The sequence below is a fragment of the Rhipicephalus microplus genome, chromosome 6 (assembly GCF_043290135.1).
Source record: "Rhipicephalus microplus isolate Deutch F79 chromosome 6, USDA_Rmic, whole genome shotgun sequence".
NCBI lineage: Eukaryota > Metazoa > Arthropoda > Arachnida > Ixodida > Ixodidae > Rhipicephalus > Rhipicephalus microplus.
Window position 1 is genome coordinate 36,797,299 of NC_134705.1, and position 18,166 is coordinate 36,815,464.

Sequence of the window (18,166 nt, forward strand, 5' to 3'; positions counted from 1 at the left end):
CGTAGTGTCCCTCGCGGCACTGTTGCCTCTTCTCGTGGTTACGTGCGGGTCGTACAGGAGGGCCATCTCGTGATCTTCCATCGCATTGGCCAACGCTTTCTCTCTCTTGGATTGGAACTTATGCCCTCACGTTGTGTAAGGGGCGTTGAAGTCACTGAGGATCAGGAGTGGCCTAGATCCCACCAACTCTTCGCCTGGCTCATATTGTGGTCAAATTCTAACTGGCGTTGTGACGGCCGGCAGTACATGCTTATTATGAATAGATTGCCCAAGCTGCCAATTTTTCTTGGACGAATTTCGTCCAGCGTGTGCTCGCACCCCCCCTGTGCCGTGACATGCAGAGTAGCCGCCACGTTTCTCCGTGCGACCACCACCGTTTCATTATCCGTGGGGTCAGTGTAAGTGACGTACTCCAGGAGTTTTGGTCTCCCATTCGCTTCTTGTAGAGCAATTATACTGGGCTTGTTTTCTTGCCCATCAATGTGTAACAGTAGCTCCAATTCTTTATTGCAAATGCCGCGGCCGTTCTATTAATAATTACGGTGATGTCTCTCCCGGTATTATGCGTTTCACTCAGCTTCTGCATCATCCTTTTTATATGTCTCGAGCCGACCTTGCCTTTTTGTAATAGCGTCTTCGATTCTTTCGGCGCGTTCTTTTTTTCTTTTTCAGGGACGCGAAGCAGGTCTGCACCAACATTCAGGCTACTTTTGTCGCTAGGCGTTTGCGCTGCCCTGGGAGAGTATGACGCCGACTTTCGACAGCTTCGAGTCGGGCCTTCATATTGCCTAGCCTTTCTTTAATTTAGGTGATTGCAGCCAAATGGCCACCAGCTCTCCTTCTCATGGTATCTGCGTCGTTGCCACATGCAGTTGTGGTCTCTGCGGTCGCACGGTTCCTTTCGGCGTCCATCAGCTCTTGGCCATTCGATGCCAGTTGCGAGGCCTCAGCCTCTCCCGTCGTCAACCCTATGCAGGGTGAGGGGGGGGGTTCCCTCCACGGTACTTCGCTCAAGCTTCCGGCGTTCTTTGCTGCCGTGGTACTGTTTTAGGGTTTTGTATTTACCGAGCTGCCGTTACTCACTAGCGTTTAGATTTTGATCATAAGTGCTCGTATTTGGACGTTATGCTCTTTGATCTGAGCATTTTGGTGCTCCATGATTTTCTTAAGCTCTGTCACTTCGCTAGTGTGCCTTTGCGCATTCGTTTGTGAGTTAAGAGGTTGAGAGGGTGTAAGAGGGGTGGGGATTGGCTTCCACGGGTTCGCGCCACGGGAGACCTGTTGGTCCAGCTCACCTTTTTTTCGGCGATCCCTAGGTACTCGGCTGACTCGTTCCGTGGCTTCGGACCGGCCTTGGAGCTGGAACTGGCCCGGCAGCGCGAGCTTGTCCGACGTTTCGAACGGGCCTGGGACGCCGAAGCGCTCCTATTCGTCGCCTCCCAGGGGCGGTTGCCACCGCCTTTACAAACCCCGGATCTTGGCTTTGATCGAGAGCGGGTCTGGCAGCCGTTTTCGCCGCCACTGTTGTTGCTGCTGCAGTCCGGCGTTTGAGAACGGTGTCGTTGTTTGGAGGTGCTACGGCGGGGTCCTCCTGCAGAACCTCTCTTGCCTCAGTTCTCTTTCCTTGCCTCGTATTGTTCCTCCACCGGGCGCCGTTCCCCGCGTCGCTGGCGAACAATGTAAGGCATTTTGAAATGGGCCTTGCAGGCTGTGTCTGTGGTCAGGTGATTGCCTCCGCACAGGCCGCACTTCGCGATGCATTTGTGGTGTTCAGTGGGGCTCGAGATTCCACATCTGCGGCAGAGCTTGTTCTAGGGATCCGGACGCATGTTAATTCTATGGCCCCTTTTTTCACGCGCATAGCATACGTCGATTTGTTTTCTGTGCAACGTGCACTTTGTGAGCAGGTTAGTGTATTTCTTGTAGTTGGGTACTTTGAACCCTACGGAAGCAATAACGACCAATCGGGTTTTAGCAATTCGGTTTGCCTGTAAGGCCGTTGGGTTATGCTTGTGCACAACGTTGTCATGAGCTACTTGGATCGTGTCCTCGAGCGGGATGCACTTTATGCCGTCCTTCAGCGTGCCGGCGCGGGGGGGGGGGGGGGCGTTTAGGTGCTAACTTTGTGTGCCGTGCCGCGTATATCAATTGTTCCTACAGCAACGCAGCGGTCAGCGTGCTCTCTCTGGGAGGTGCTAACTTTGACGATATTCTGATGGAGGTTCAGACACACGACGTCTTCATTTGCGTCATTTGCGTGGATCCGTGCCCCGCCGCAATCGCGCAACTTAGTTCAACGCGGGTCACATAGCTCACGTGGAGCCCACCTCTCGGTGGCAACCCGATCTTTATGCCACCGCGAGGCAAATCTGGCATGCGCATGCTCTTCGATAATTTGCCTTCGTTTGTACGTTTCACTATCGAGGTAGATGTATCGCTGCTTGCGGCACCATCACCGAAGTGGTTGCCCCGAGCTGTTGACATCAGCCGTGGCCTCGCCGCCCTCTTGGCTCACTCGATGTACAAGGTTTAGGCCTTGCGAGCTCATGCACTCTTTCGTTGAAATTTCGCAGCCGTCCACTTTTACACGCATAGTGGTAGTCAATTTAGGGCAATGTTCACTGGCGTGATCACTGAAAGTTCGATCTTGACTGGCGGCTACCAAGGCTTGGGCTAGGCCTACCGCTTTCCTAGCCGAAAATGAAGTCGACGTTAGGTCCAGCGACGGGCGTTCTTCGTGGGCACAAGACAGTCTTCTAAATTCATCCAGAGTGGTCCCCTACCTCGGAATTAGGGTTCCTGGTGGTCTACACGACTTTATACATCCGGTCGATGCTTGTTCGTTGGGTGCGACTCAATAAATTGGCGAAATTAGTGAAAAAACAAATGGAGTTACAGAAACATGCGTGTACGCTTGACGCCAGGTGTCAGTTCTCTGCTCCTGTCTTGCTCCAATACTTCCGCACTCACGCTTTCGAGAAAACCCAAGGTTTTCTCGACGCAACTGTGTACGGTCGACACGGCAGTGTTGAACCGTTCGGCCAAGAGCCTGTCCACCCAAGTAGCACAAAACTACCAAGCACATTTTTTTTCAACACTGGCCAATTGTCGCCCAGTTGTCCAGTTAAGAAAAAATTATGGTACTGGCTCACAACTTTTTCGCGGTACGTCGACATTCTGTTGCGTTGCAATCTATGAATTTCCCCGGAAGAACTGCGACGATGCATCGTCGAACTCTTATCAGTTCTATAAAACTTTGCTGAATAGGTGCACATGTTGTGACAAAATGTAGGGTTATTTAGACGAAACTTCCAGCTTGCGCACCAATGCTTTCACACAAAAGCACACACCGAAAAGTGAGAAACACGGCGCCGCCAGCACGCTATCGGCGGTACTCTGCATGCACTACTTGCGCTTCCACGTTCGTTACAATGTAAAGCTAGTGTCGCGCTACACGAGCACTCATTTAACTGGTGCTGCATGAGTTCACCTCTAGCTGCACTGTCGCCTTAACTACCTGGAGAGTGTTCACGCAGTGCAAGGCGAACCGAAGGGACCTTATAGCTACTAACATAGATGTAGCTTGTTTGCTGCGTTTAAGTACAGCCGCGGTCCCGACTGTGTAGAGCACGCAAGCAACCGGTTTTTGCTCTTTGGGCTGAAACCTTGAGACATTATCGGGCTCTGGTGTAGTGAGCCTCACAACAAGGAAGCGAATGCTCCTGATACACCACTTCAAAGCCCGAAACTGTCTCAAGGTTTCGCGCTGCACAGCAAAAACTGGCGACTCGCCTGCTCTACAAGACGTGGCTGCGGCTGTACTAGAAAATGTTTATTTATTTTTTTCATACCTTACATCACTCGACCCCCTGAAACAATAGCTTTGTGGCAAAGTGTCTTCCGGAGTTCGCAAGCTTGCTGTGATGGTTTCCCTTTACGTCAAAAAATCCATAGTTCTACAGAACATTTCACCGCGCAGCTTACATATGTCATGTATACACTGTTATAACCAGTACGTGCATTCTTGTTTGCAACAGTTACACCGGCGGGAACAGGAGCAGCCTCGTATCACAGAAAGTCTTCAGTGATTAGTTCACTAGTGATGAAGGAATTACCTCTGGTCTTGTTTGGAGCATAGTTCACAATAATCAATATTTCAGACGCGTAAACTCTGACGAGAACTGCCAGCGCATGACACACGAGTGTACTAACGCTCTACTGTGTGCCATCCATGCCCGTCGTTTGTCTGTTTCGGGCATTCTGATTCTAGTCGCTGAAATTTCACTGCTTGCATTAACTCCTTCACATTCATTCATGTGTGCGGTATAGGATCACAACGCAACATAAACTACCAGCGTTCTGTAGGGGCGCAATCACAAACGCTAGACGTTTCACGCGCAGAGTAAGATACTGGATGAGCGCGGCATTAGCGACACGACAAAGGAAGGGGGGAAAATGTATGCCCTCGAATGTTTCCGCCAGGAGATAGACGAGCGCTAGTGTATAAGGCGGAACTTAACCATCCGACATGAAACGTCGCTAAGGTTCTCATTTCTCGCATTCAGTGTCACTTCCCAAACTTTGCTGAGTGGGTTGCTTCCTAGCATTGCGAAGTCACCCAAGTAAAGTATGCTGCCTACACGTATTGCTGGATAGTTCGTTTTCTGTGTCAATGAGCGGCCTTCTATGTTACTCGATGGCCGCACTTAAATGCTGTAAGGTAATGTTTGATCATTATTCTACGAAAGGTGACGCTGCTGCCAGTCCACACTCGCCAACTGTCGAAAAAGCTACAGCAGCCAAAGAAATAGTTCTAAGCTTTAGTTCTGCACTGCCTGAATATTACTCGTGTGCCGAAAAAGCTTCTCAACACCGATGGAAGCATGATGAATGCACAAAAACCACGATTTTTTACAACAACATTAGTCTTAACCTGTTTATTAGGTCAAGATGCAAGGAGTTACAGCGCGACGAGGCTAGAGGACGTTTGCTACAGATGTCATAGAAACCATGCGCTAACTGCAGCATTTTCTCAGTTAGTCAGTGGAAACTGAAGTTCCGACCTCACTGGCAGGAAATCTTTTCCTGAATGCTAGTGTATTTCAAAGATCAGGAAGGAGCAAGACATAAGTGCCTTTTGGAAAATAAAGTCAAGAAAATTGAGGAGACTCACCAAGTAATCGGTGCAAACGTGGTCCTTTCTCCGTGCACACGTTGGAAGAATGCGCTCAAAAATTTCGGAAGCCACAACGAGTGTGACTACCACAATACCGGTGCTTTATACGCAACAAATTTTCGAAAAGCACTAGAAGGCGAGTGACTTGCCGAAAATAAGACTTCCGTGTCATCAGCGCAAGTACAAAGGGAATTGAGCAAAAAAAAATTGGCTCCATATTTGCATGTTAATCTGAAAATGTTGTTGAAAGACGATAGTCTTGCGTGTGGAGAGGGTGAAAAAACATTTATTTCATGTCCTCCGCAAAAAAAAAAACCGGTGAATGATATTCTGGAGGCGCTGCGTTAGAGTGCCTCGAGCGTGCAATGGAGGCGAATGAGCGCATCAAGTCACGTCACACGTGAGACATGAGCGCCATCTGGCAAATGAAGCGCATGGCCCTGAGACGGGCGTACGCGCCCGTCTTAAAGGTGATAAGAAGTAGAACGCAAGGCCGGCGGGTAGATGCCACAACCATCTGGTCTAAGCAAAGCGTTAGAAACACTCGCCTTTTCATGCAAGCGTTGCATGGTCAGCGCAGCGGGATAAGCGCTATGGTCCTTAGAATTACTTTTATATGCCTTTTCTAGTAAAATACGCACATGAAGAATATATACGTGTTGTTATGGTTCCCCAGACATGCGCAATAACTGCTTCTAAATTGATAATCACACAAATATGAATGCTAAATCTTGAGCAACTATATTGGGTGCTGCGGATGGTGTCGTTAGTTTCAAATAACTGGTGCCGTTTAGAGTTGACAAACAGACAGACAGACAGACAGACAGACAGATAGACAGACCAAAGTTTTTGCGTCGAAGGTTCCTAAGAAAGATTTTTGTTTCTAAAATTGATCTCTATCATATCCATCTTCTGTGGGCAACAAGGCCATTATGAGAGACGTCGTAGTGGGGCGCTCGGAAAATTTACCACTTTGGGTGTTTAACGTGCCCACAAATCAAAGTGCACCTGCTTCGAGCATTTCCACCTACATCGAAATACGACAGGTATTCGATTCCGCAACATTCGGGTCCGAATTGGAGCACAATAACCACAGGATTATCATTGCGGGTAGCAAAAGGGATGGTTTCGTTAAAATATTTATGCGCTCTTTTCGTCTAGCAGTAAGGGCGCAAGTTCAACTGTTTGAGATATATGGGTGAAAATCAGTTTCACACCATGGCACAGTGATTCCGTTCTCTTCCGTTGCCCACTCCTTTGCTTTACGGTGCCACATTTCACTTGCAGACGTGGTTCGCGGATACAAAAGGTGTGAACGGCAATGAAACTACGCAAGTTTGCTTGTAACTATTCACATAAATATTGGAACATATCTGGCATATATTATAATTTATTTCTTTATTTTCCTCAACGATGAAGGAGACTACGAGTAAAAGTTTCGATTGATTTGTAGGGTTTAACGTCCCAAAACCACCATATGATTATGAGAGACGCCGTAGTGGAGGGCTACGGAAATTTCGACCACCTGGGGTTCTTTAACGTGCACCCAAATCTGAGCACACGGGGCGAGTAAAAGTTGCTTGAGACACAAGCAACTTGACAGAAGGCTCGCAGCCACCTGCTCACCACAATGACAAGTCATGCGCAGGATGATCGCCCTGTCAACCGAAGGAGACAATACAATAGTATTCCGCTCTGTCATGTGTCTATTTGTATCTTGGAACATTGCTTGCACAGCTTATTTCATTTCTTGAAAACATTATGGTTACTCTGCATATTATAACGGAGTCGTGACGTGAATGAAAGGAGGAGACTCCACGTCGAAGAAGAAACTGTTTGTTCGGGCCGAACTTGTGGCCACAAAAAAGTAAATTGAGACACTGGCGCTGATAGTGGCGAACAGAGTGTCGGCCGTCGATCAACTGACAAGTGGCGAAGCGTGTCGGCATTTATACTCTTGCCATCGAATATTCTAGTGTTATCGCTGACAGCGACGTAGGTTCCCGAATAATCTGTGACGTTGCCGAAGTGGGCGTAATCTTAAAAACGATCTACTTAAATCTCGAAGCTTCTCGAACATTGTAGGTGCGGTTTGCGCTGAGCGTAGTGTAACAGAGTGATAACAATACTTAAGGAAATGAACGGCGCAACGCGCCCCTCTGAACAAAAAAAAAGGAATCGTCCTGATGCTTTAACAAGGGACGAATGTAGAACAATAAAGAGAATAAACAATAAGTACAGGAACAACAACATAATACAGTCCTCAGGTTCGCGCATGGAATGACTTGAGGCACACGACATGGACGACTTCAGGTCGAGCCCGGCGCCATTGAGAGTTCGTAATGCTGTCGGGTACAACCTCGTAGTCAAGTGAGCCGAGACGTCGAACTACTTTGTATGGTCCGAAGTACGGTCGCAGAAGTTTTTCACTCAGCCCACGTCAGCGTATCGACGTCCATACTCAGACACTGTTCCCGAGCTGGTACTAAACGAAGCTTCGTCCAAGATTGTAACGGCGGCTGTCGGTCGCCTGCTGATTTTTTATGTGAAGGCGGGCGAGTTGACGAGCGTCTTCCGCGCGCTGAAGGTAGGCGGTGACGTTGAGGTTCCCTTCATCAGCGACGCTTGGAAACATAGCGTCGAGCGTCGTTGCCGGGCTCCTTGCATAGACCAACTTGTACGGCGTCATCTGCGTCGTTTCATGGACGGCCGTATCGTTTCGAAGGTCACGTACGGAAGGATTTCATCCCACACCTTGTGTTCAACGTCGACGTACATGGCCAGCATGTCGGCGATGGTGTTGTTTAGGCGCTCGGTGAGGCCATTGGTCTGTGGGTGGAACGCTGTCGTACGGTGCTGACTTGTCTGGCTGTATGCCGAAATCACTTGGGTTAGCTCACCCGTAAATGCCGTATTTATATCGGTGATGAGGACTTCCGGAGCGTCGTGACGCAGGACAATATTTTTGACGAAGAATTTGGGTAACTCAGATGCACTACCTTTCGGCAGAGCTTTCGTCTCGCCGTAGCGGGTAAGGTAGTCGGTAGCTGCGACGATTCATTTGTTTGCGACAGCCGGTGTCGTGAACAGCTCAAGTAAGTCCATACCGATTTGCTGGAATGGATGGCGAGGTGGTTCGATGGGCTGCAGAAGTCCTGCTGGCCTTGTCGGCAGTGTCTTGCGTCGCTGGCACATGCCCGCTCTAGAGCATGTATGTGCCACCGATGGCCGTACTTGTATGTCGAACAAGATGAAGGTAGTTGTAGTTGATGATGTTTATATATGATTAAATTTAAACATATTACAAGAATGATTGTTCATACTCGTTGGTGGTTTCAACGTTGATATCGCAGACACGACCAACAATTGGCTTATCCAACATGTGACCAATAATTGGCTTATCCAACTAAATGAATATACTAAGTCGTCAATTCTTTCTAGAATTGCCTAACGTTAGCTCTTTAGTAAATTACTTGATCAAAGATGCAAAGAAACGTTGTTAGTGTTTCCAGAGGACTAGTTCGACAAGACATTTATAAAAAGGTGGCATTTTTTATGCGAATGAGGAATATTTACTTTTTTTGAAGAGCTTTAATGAGCGAAGAGTTGAAAGAGAAGTGGAGGTCCAGAGAAGAAAGTATAGTCATGCCCGTGTGCCATTTCTGAAAACCATCCAACGTCTAGTTATCCTAAACGAGAATTTTCTGTAATTAACCTCTTTCATTTTCACCATTGTCCTTCCACAGACGTCCGCGGTGCCACTTTTAGTTATATCTGTGAAAGCCCGCTCAACGCTTCAATGTTATCAGCTGAAAAAAGTGGCCGGTGAGCTTGGCGTTACATGCAACCAAACGAAAATATCCCTGCAATGCGAACACGCTCGATCAGGCACGATTCCCCCCGCGGAATATTGACTTTCTAATTACTGCAGCCCGGAAACCATCGCATGCGCTCAGTTGTCGCCTAACTTTCGCGCCACATTGCGCATCGGCTAATTTGGATCGACCGGTTGGCTTTCAAACGAAAAGCGCGAAAAAGCGAAGTACTTGCTTCAGGTATGCCTTACCGGTCTCGCCGTAGCTATGCCACCCTTTATAAAACATACTTTTCATAAAAAAGTCTGTATCGCGTGCATAGAATAAATTCCTAGACGAGGAGGCATAACCAAATAAACTGCCCTTCATAACTTTTGTGCGCAGTGAGATCAAGTCTCCTGTGTCCAGGTATGCCTAGTTGACAAGGGAAGGAAGCACTCACAAGTTGGGGATCGTATGAAGTAAATGGCAGACTACGTAGACATAGAAAATATTATACAACGCGCAGAAGCTAATGAGAGGGCGCAAGACGGAGAGAATGCTTTTTTTTTTTTGGAAGAAGTCTGCACGCGAACATACTGATGCAGATGGACTCAGGTGTTAGAGCAGCCGTTCGTTTGTGGCGTTGTCATTTTACTTTAGAGACCGTTTGTGCACTGAGGCCGTATACAACATACACAGATGTCAAAACAATATCCTTCATATCGCTTATGCAGGTGATGGCTTTCTTGCGCTTTAGCCAAATATGCAGGTTCTATAAATTTAGCGGCAAGAGTGCTGCGGCCACCAATAGTAGGCATATTGTACTTTCAATGCGAAGCATTGTCTTGCGTATACTGCAGGTATATTGAGTATCTATCTATCTATCTATCTATCTATCTATCTATCTATCTATCTATCTATCTATCTATCTATCTATCTATCTATCTATCTATCTATCTATCTATCTATCTATCTATCTATCTATCTATCTATCTATCTATCTATCTATCTATCTATCTATCTATCTATCTATCTATCTATCTATCTATCCGCCTACATACGGGTGCTCTCTTGATAACTCCGATAGCTTGGGGTATAGAAAAATTACTATAAGAGGGTAAAATTCTTTAACGAATATGACTCGTTGGTCATTACATGAATAATGTTACTATCTCGTTGCGTACATCGTAAAAGACTTTCCGCCAGACAGTCCTACATAACCGCGGACGGTTATGTGCCGCTGGTATGCGGCCCATACCCGCTCGTGTGCCACGGGTGATTGACAATTATTGTCTACCCAGGAATGGTGAGAACAGACGAGGTAAATATAATTTATGAGCGTTAGTAAAAATTTGATATCGGTAGTATTGACCCAAAAATACAAATAATAGGTATCAGGGCCCCAGCAGCGTTTCAATCCAGTGATTCTGCGTGGCAATCAGGTATTCTACCGCAGATTCACGCCAGGTCTCGATACTGTTTTGGAAAGGACATTATTCAGACTAACGTTGTAAAATGTCAGTGGCTGTCACGATGCTTACTATCTAACTTTAAGAAGATTATGTATGTACTCCTATGATACAGCCGCCACGATGGTTTAACGTGCTTTGTATTTAGGCGGCATCCGGTAATGTTGATTTCCGTAGCAGTGTCCATGGCTACTATCCTTGCGAAAACCACGCTTCGAATCGGCCATGGAGGAAAGGCCGTGACGTCACATTTTGTGAAGCCGGAAGTAGGGAAGAGTAGGAACACTTCTTCTCGCTCTTGTGGGCACGCTCGTCTGGTTTCCAGGAGACAATATCGGGTCGCGCTGGCCAGAACGCAGGGACATCGCCAGCTGACCGAGCCGGAAAGCGATACTTCTGATCTCATCGGCTAAGGAGCTGCGATGCCCTCGACAAAACGGGAACCAGGCGTCAGCTTCTACAGGTTAGTGTATTGAATTTTCTTTATGTTCGACATGCGGTATGATCGAGAGTATCCTCGCAGAACACAATGCACGATATTGCACACGTCAGCGTAGATTTCCTAAGGTTTATTTACGGCTCTTGGTGACAGTCCTTGAACGCAATAAAACGCAGTGCAATTAACCACGACGATGATTACACGGTGCAGGCAGCGCCGGCGTCTCTTGTTTCGTTCGCTTTGTCTAAATCGTGATATCACTGTATTTTACTTTAGTCATGACAATTTGTCCATGTGTCAATTATTTCAGCAATTTCGCGTACATCTGTAATTGCTTTCGTGCGGTTTTCCCAATAATTACCGTCGAAGGAGGCTATGAATCTAGGTCATGTGACCCAGCCTACGCGACTGGGTACCAACAAAATGGTCTTTTGTGTGCTCAAAACACTTTCCACCTTAAGCACTTCAATCGGGTGGCGCCAGTGGCAGTTCGCCTTCGCGAGGATGCCATTCCTACTGCCGTGAGAAACCGCAACGACGCGTGCGCTGCAGATATAAATGCCCAACCTTTATTGGAGAGTTATGTGAATTGACTGCATGCTGATACGTCCGTATATGGCCCAGGCAAGTACACAGGAAATGAAAAAAAATATTATTGAGTGCAAACGTTGCTATTGAGCTTTTAAAATTAACTTCCAGTTACGTGCTTCAAGCCTATTGAGATGAATGCGAGAAAGAAACTGCGCATCTCGGCAGGGTAATCACTGTCGAAGTTTTTGTTTATCAGGTGAATTGGTAAGTTAAGGGTACCCGACATAATTTAACAGTGCCATTTGCATTGGACTTCCTCCATAGAAACATGTTGCGCCTTCAGATTATCCCTTGCATCTCTGCGTCATAACATTTGCACCATAGAGTTTCATACAATCGCACCAAGGTGGCGGCAATTCAGTCAAGCTACAGTGAGGCGAGGTGGTCGTTCGGGTACGACCGCTTCGAAGAAAACTTCGACCCATATAAAACTACCTCGCACAAAACGCAATGAAATCTCAACACGTCAAGCAGCTTCGCGAATTGCCTTCTTTTGTCAAACACAATTGGGTTAGGCACGTATAATCTACTCTTGACGATGCAACCTTCAGCGAGAGCACCGGGTGAATGTTTTCCAATCGTTATCGTCGCGCACGGAAACGGCTCACCACTGTCTCTGACATCAAGAGCCGCCAGAGGTGTCGTTCTGTTCTGGGAAATGTATCCTTTCATCGGGGAGGAATGCAGCAGTACGGTGTCGAAAGTGAACAGAGAAGCTGCGGCACGAAGCCTTTTCGGGGAAGCTGCCGTGGGCTTCGAAAATCCTTCGCAATGACACGCTGAATGCTGCGCATGTAACCGTGACGACATACACTCATAGGATTAACTTCTAAAAACTTACGTCATCCGCGAACACATAGATTTCATAAAAATGTCGATTCACAGACAACAAGCCGATCAAAAGTGTGTTTGCCGATGACGCGAGACGACGGGGCCATGACAGGGCATCGACGGTGTGCCCACATTGCTATGGCAACCATTGCGCAAAAGCACGTGACTTCCACCACGCTTTTTTACTGCAGCCTGGATAGGGAGGGCCGCTCCTCAGTTTCTTTTTCCTCCATAGTATCAGCCATATTCGCAGCAAAATATGTCTATAGGTGGCAGCACCACCTCCGCGGAAGTATGGATAGGCGGTAGGCGGCGCGTATACAAATACACGCAGTGACGCTTCGTTGCGCGTGGTCTGATCCGATTGTCGGCGGATAACATGCATTGACTACAGCTTACTGTTGATATCTGTGCTCCTCTATACTGATCCGATTGTCAGCGGATAAAATGCGTTGACTATAGTTTAGTGTTAGTATCTACGCTCCTCTATACTGAATCGGTGCTTGACGCCGGCGCTACGTTAACGTTACCAGCGAGTAAAGCACATTCCGCCTTTCATAGGGTTGTTCAGCCTGCGCGACTCTCTTCACGCTTTTGCACTAAATTACGCCTTAGTTGTTTGTGCGTGGTTAGCTTCTGTTCCGCCTACAACGCATGGCTGTAGCGTGACTGAACTACTTATTTACTTCGTGTAAATCTGCATGCAGCAGCAAAAACAACAAAGAGAAAGATTATAGAAAGCCCGCACATCTCTGCGATGAGTTCAGTACCGCCGTTTGTAAACGTAACTTATATGCGTATGCATATTTTTTTTCTCATTCTGTTCGTCATGAATTGTTGGACAGCCGATAACTCTAGTCAGGAAAGCTAAGTGGCAGACAACGCTTCACGCTGCACTGCGTTTACGACGTGTACGCACGTTCTCTTTTATTAGTAGAAGTATAAACACTTCTTAAGCGTTCAGCAGAAAGCTTTCATCGATAGATAACGTGCATTACAGTGCGACAACAAAGGTCTGGTTATTTTATGGGATGAGTATGTTTTTTTTTCAGACAAAAATGACCACTTCATTTCTTCGGTTAATAAAAATGCCACACAAACGCTCAGGACTCTAAAAAAGATGATTTTTAGTGAAATTATACATCAATAAAAGTAAAGCATGCCATCTGAACTATTTTGAATGTGTGGGCTCTCTAAACCGTTCATAGATATATGCACACAGTTGTACATGGCAACTCTGTACAGTGTATCAAAGTGCCACAGTTTATGTGATATCAATATTTATATGTTGTGGTTCCGCGGCCAGATAAACACAACCAACACTCCTCACATAATCAATAAACTACCGTGTCGTAGTTAGTTGTACACCTACCAACAATGGGCAACGGCATGGCCTAGAGCATTGTTTATGTTTTGCATCCGAGTCGTTAAAACGCTGCATTCATACACCAAGTTCGGGAGTATGTCTAGAGCATTTCGCGATGTGCCTGAAACAGAAAGCGGCCCCCACTCTGAAATTGTTTCAATCAATGGAGGATGTGACGACAATAAACAACACTTTGGAAAGCTCTACTCGCCGAGCTTATTACAATGCATTGGCAGACGAGGAAGAACAAACACTTTCGTACATCGTTTCAGGCATACGTACAAGCAGTTACACTGGCGCTGATATAACCGGACAAACCACCCTTTGAAAACGCGCATGACGTACGTAGAGTGTACTAGAACTTCTGAGTGGCACGAATGGCTTCTTGGGCGCGGGCCTTTCAGCGAAGAAAGGTGCGGTGGCGCTGGAGTCGACTGTTCTTCCCGGGCAGACGGCTGGCAGGTGCTCTGCGTACGTGTTGGAACCTCTCCGTCTATTTTCGTCACGCCGATAGTGCGATCACCCTCGATTTTCGTCCCTGTTATACCTCCTCCTTTTTAAGGAAGATAGTCTTTCTTGAGGAACTTCAACGTACAAAAATTTTGGTCTGTCTGTCTCTCAGTACATTTGTAGGTTTGTCCCCCTTCAACGATACCCAAATGGTCGACCCCGTCCGCAGAGCCCACCAATATTGCAGAAGATATTGCGTTCATACTTGTACGATTGTCATTTGAAATGCAATTATTGCGCATATCTGAGGCATCATAACAGTGCGTCAATATTCTGCATGTGTGTCTTTTTATTAGAAAAGGTATACATAATTATATAAGTAACGTAGCGCTTATCACGCTGTGCTGACGATGCAACGCTTGCACGCAAAGGCAATTGTTTCCAACGCTTCGCTAAGCGACACGATGGTGGCACCTACCCGTCGCCTTGCGTTCTACTTCTTATCACCTCCAAGACGGGCACGCATGCCGCCTGCTTCGTTTTTTAAAGATATCTGCCAGATAGCACTCATGTCTCACGTGTGACATGACTTGATGCGCTCGCTCACCGCTGCTGCACGCTCGAGGCAGTCTAACGCAGCGCCTCCAGAATAGCATTCGCCAATTTTTTTTTTGCGCAGAGCATCAAATAAACGTTTTGTTCACTCTCTCCAGGCGCGAGACTATCGTCTTTCGATGACATTTGCTGTGCAACATGCAGATGCGGGGCCAACGTTTATACAAACATGTATGAGCATAGATTTTGTTGGGCATCATTAATATATTTTTACCACATATACAATTTAGGTATGAGCATCTGTGTAGCGGGGAACAGGGTGGTGCGAGACGAAGAGGACGTTCGGTTGGTGTAGCTATTAGTGTCTACCTTGTTATTGATTTTTTTTCTCACTATCTAAATCTTTGGTTTATTTCTTTTTTTTCCAACATACTGTCTTAACTATACAACCCCCCCCCTTTTTTTTTCGTTGTAAGCAATAATGCAGTTATCGTTCATATGAGGCTATTTGTTCTCTTGGCCAATCCCCCCGAGTGGGTAAGAGCCATGGATTAAAGGATACAAACAAACAAACAAACAAACAAGTCAAGAGTTCTCTGGTGCGCGTTCATTGTATACCCTCGAGTCGACCGTTACGTCGCCTCTGAATAAACAAACCCCGTTCGTAAAGGTAACAAAGTGGTGGACGTGCGGGGTACAGCACGTCCACGAATTACAGAGCCACAGCTGTTTGAACTTCGCCGGAGCCGTCATCTTGCCGGTCTGCCACTGACAACAACCATCATGACCGAGAGCGAAGGTCACGGCTTCTCAACCACGCAAAAGTAAGTGCCGGCTGCACCTCGGTATCACTATATGGAACCCCGCCCGTTCGCAGGAAGAGCAGGAGAAGATGTGGATGCGTGGCTGACACATTACAAAAAGGTGAGACGGTACAACTTCTGGGATCCTACCCAACAACTGGAAAAGTCCGCCCACATCAAGGCTGTTTTCTCACAAAAACCGCCCTGATGTGGGACGAAAACCACAATGATTTCTTAACAACGTGGGATCATTTTGCTCAAGAAGTAAATAAAATGCTTCGGCGACTCTGATTCGAGAAAGAAAAGCGCGGAGCGCAAGTGGGCTCAAAGAGTTCAGACTCCTGGATAAACATGTACCACCTACATAGAGGGAGTTCTGATGCTCTAAAAGATCATATACTCATATATGTCTGAAGAGGAAATGAATGGACACCTGAAGGGTATAGCAGAGGACGTCTACAATTTTTTGATAGGCAGGGATGGTCTCACTTCCGTCGCCGCCGTCCAACGTCACTGCCGTACTTTCGAGAAGCTGAAGACCCGCCGTATTGCCCCGAAACTTGGTAGGCTGACAAATGCGACAACGGTCGCCAGCGTCTACCTGAGTCCACCCACCGACTTTGCCGCTACTATTCAGGCAATATTACGTGAAGAGCTGCACTGACAAGGGGGTTGGGTTGACGAAACCATTCCTCATCCGCCTACCAGTCCACTCTACTTTACAGCGGCACCATTATCTCCTTTGCAACCATCGGTATGTGTGACAGACATCAGCGAAACTAGAACCCCGTGGCCACGTCGTGACTCATTCGCAGCCGACCAGCTATATGGCCAACGCCTTCGTCACGGCTCCGCCACACAGAGGTGGGCGTCCCCACTCAACAAGCTTGTCACCAACCCTTCGCAGCTGACCGGTCTCGTAATTGGTTCGGCGGGCGTTTTCTACCAGTCTGATACAAATGTGGCTTCGAAAGCCCCAATGCCAGGTATTGCAACTGTCGGCAGCCGCCAAGGTACGACCAATCACCGAGATATAACCGTTCTCGCGTCACACGAGCACCCACATTTCCGGGAAGCGCGTCACACGAAATCCCAGGACCACTACAAAACCAATCTCCAGCCTCTGATCGAACTGTGACACCACCGCCTGCCCCTCTCGGCAACCGATCACCGTCTCCTCGGTGCCGCCACTCCTCGCCTTCTACGGAAAACTAGTCAGCGCGGCCATTGGAGGTGAGGTCGCCGGACATTCTTCAGTTTCAACAGAAATATTTCCTTTTGCTTCTATGTTTATAAATAAGGTTTGAGTGCTTATTGATGGTGCACCAACAATGGCGTTGGTGGACACAGGTGCAACCATGTCAGTGATGAGTTTCAATTTCACCCGCCTCCTTGGACGAAAAGTTATGTTTCGTTGAGACTGTTCTGATACGTTTCGTGGAGTGAGCGGAGATGTGTTACAACCTGTTATTGTCTGCACTGTGGCTGTTGGTTTGGCACCGAAAATGTGTTGCAGAGTTTGCTGTTCTCCCTCATACTACGTATGGCGTCATTCAGGGACTCGGTTTCTTGAAACTAGGTGGTGCCACTGTCAATTGCCTCACAGGAAAAATTACAGCAAATTCCGATATTCCGGTAGCGTTTATGAAAAACTCGCCCAGTCAGGAAACTGCTCTTTGCGTGTCCGTGGACACAACTGTGCCACCATTGTCTGCAAAGTGTGTTCCTGTTGTTTGTTCACATGCAAGCGAGAAAACATTTGCCGAAACCGTGGAGTCCATGCATCTGAGTTGCATAAAGAAGACAGTTTTAATATCCTACTGCACGCTATCGGTTGCGCAAGGGCATACTGGTTTATGGGCGATTAACTTCTCTGATTAACCTACAGTGCTGCCAGAGGGTCTGAAACTTGCAGAGATTCGTGAACAACAAGTATTCTCACTTGCCAACCTTGCAGAAAGTAGCCATTCCCCAGATAAGATCCGTTGCGATAATCTCCACGCCAAGTACACCATCATTATGGCTGTGATTGACAAGTCACTCAGCACCAATGAACGTAATGAACTGACGAGTGTTTTGCGCAAACATGCCGGTATTTTTGATTTCGCTTGGCACGATCCACCCTAATTCCCTGCTTTTTGTATAAAACACCGAATCGATACGACATCTCACAGATCTCTCCGATGGAAACCATATTGTGTATCGCCTTCGGAATGCGCAGTGATCAAAAAACTGGTTTGCGAGATGCTCAAGAAGAATGTATTTCAAGAATCATGTAGTCGGTGGGTCGCTCCAGTAATTCTAGTGAAGAAGGAGGACGGGGCATCGCGACTTTGTGTTGACTACCGCCGTCTCACCTCCATCACTAAAAAAGACGTATACCCACTTCCGCCGATTGATGATGCTATCGACTGTCTATCATCGGCCTCTTATTTTTCATCTGTGGATTTGAGGTCAGGCTACTTGCAGATTCCTATGCACGATGAAGACAAGGAGAAAACGTCATTTGTTACAACAAATGAATTTTTTGAATTTAATGTGACGCCGTTTCGACTCTGCAAGGCGCATGCAACTCTTGAGCGCTTCAGGGACAACATTTTGCGTGGATTGAAGTGGGAAGTGCGTATGTCTTACTTGGACGATGTAGTATTTTTCGAGTACATCTGTTCTGAGCATAACACACGCCTCG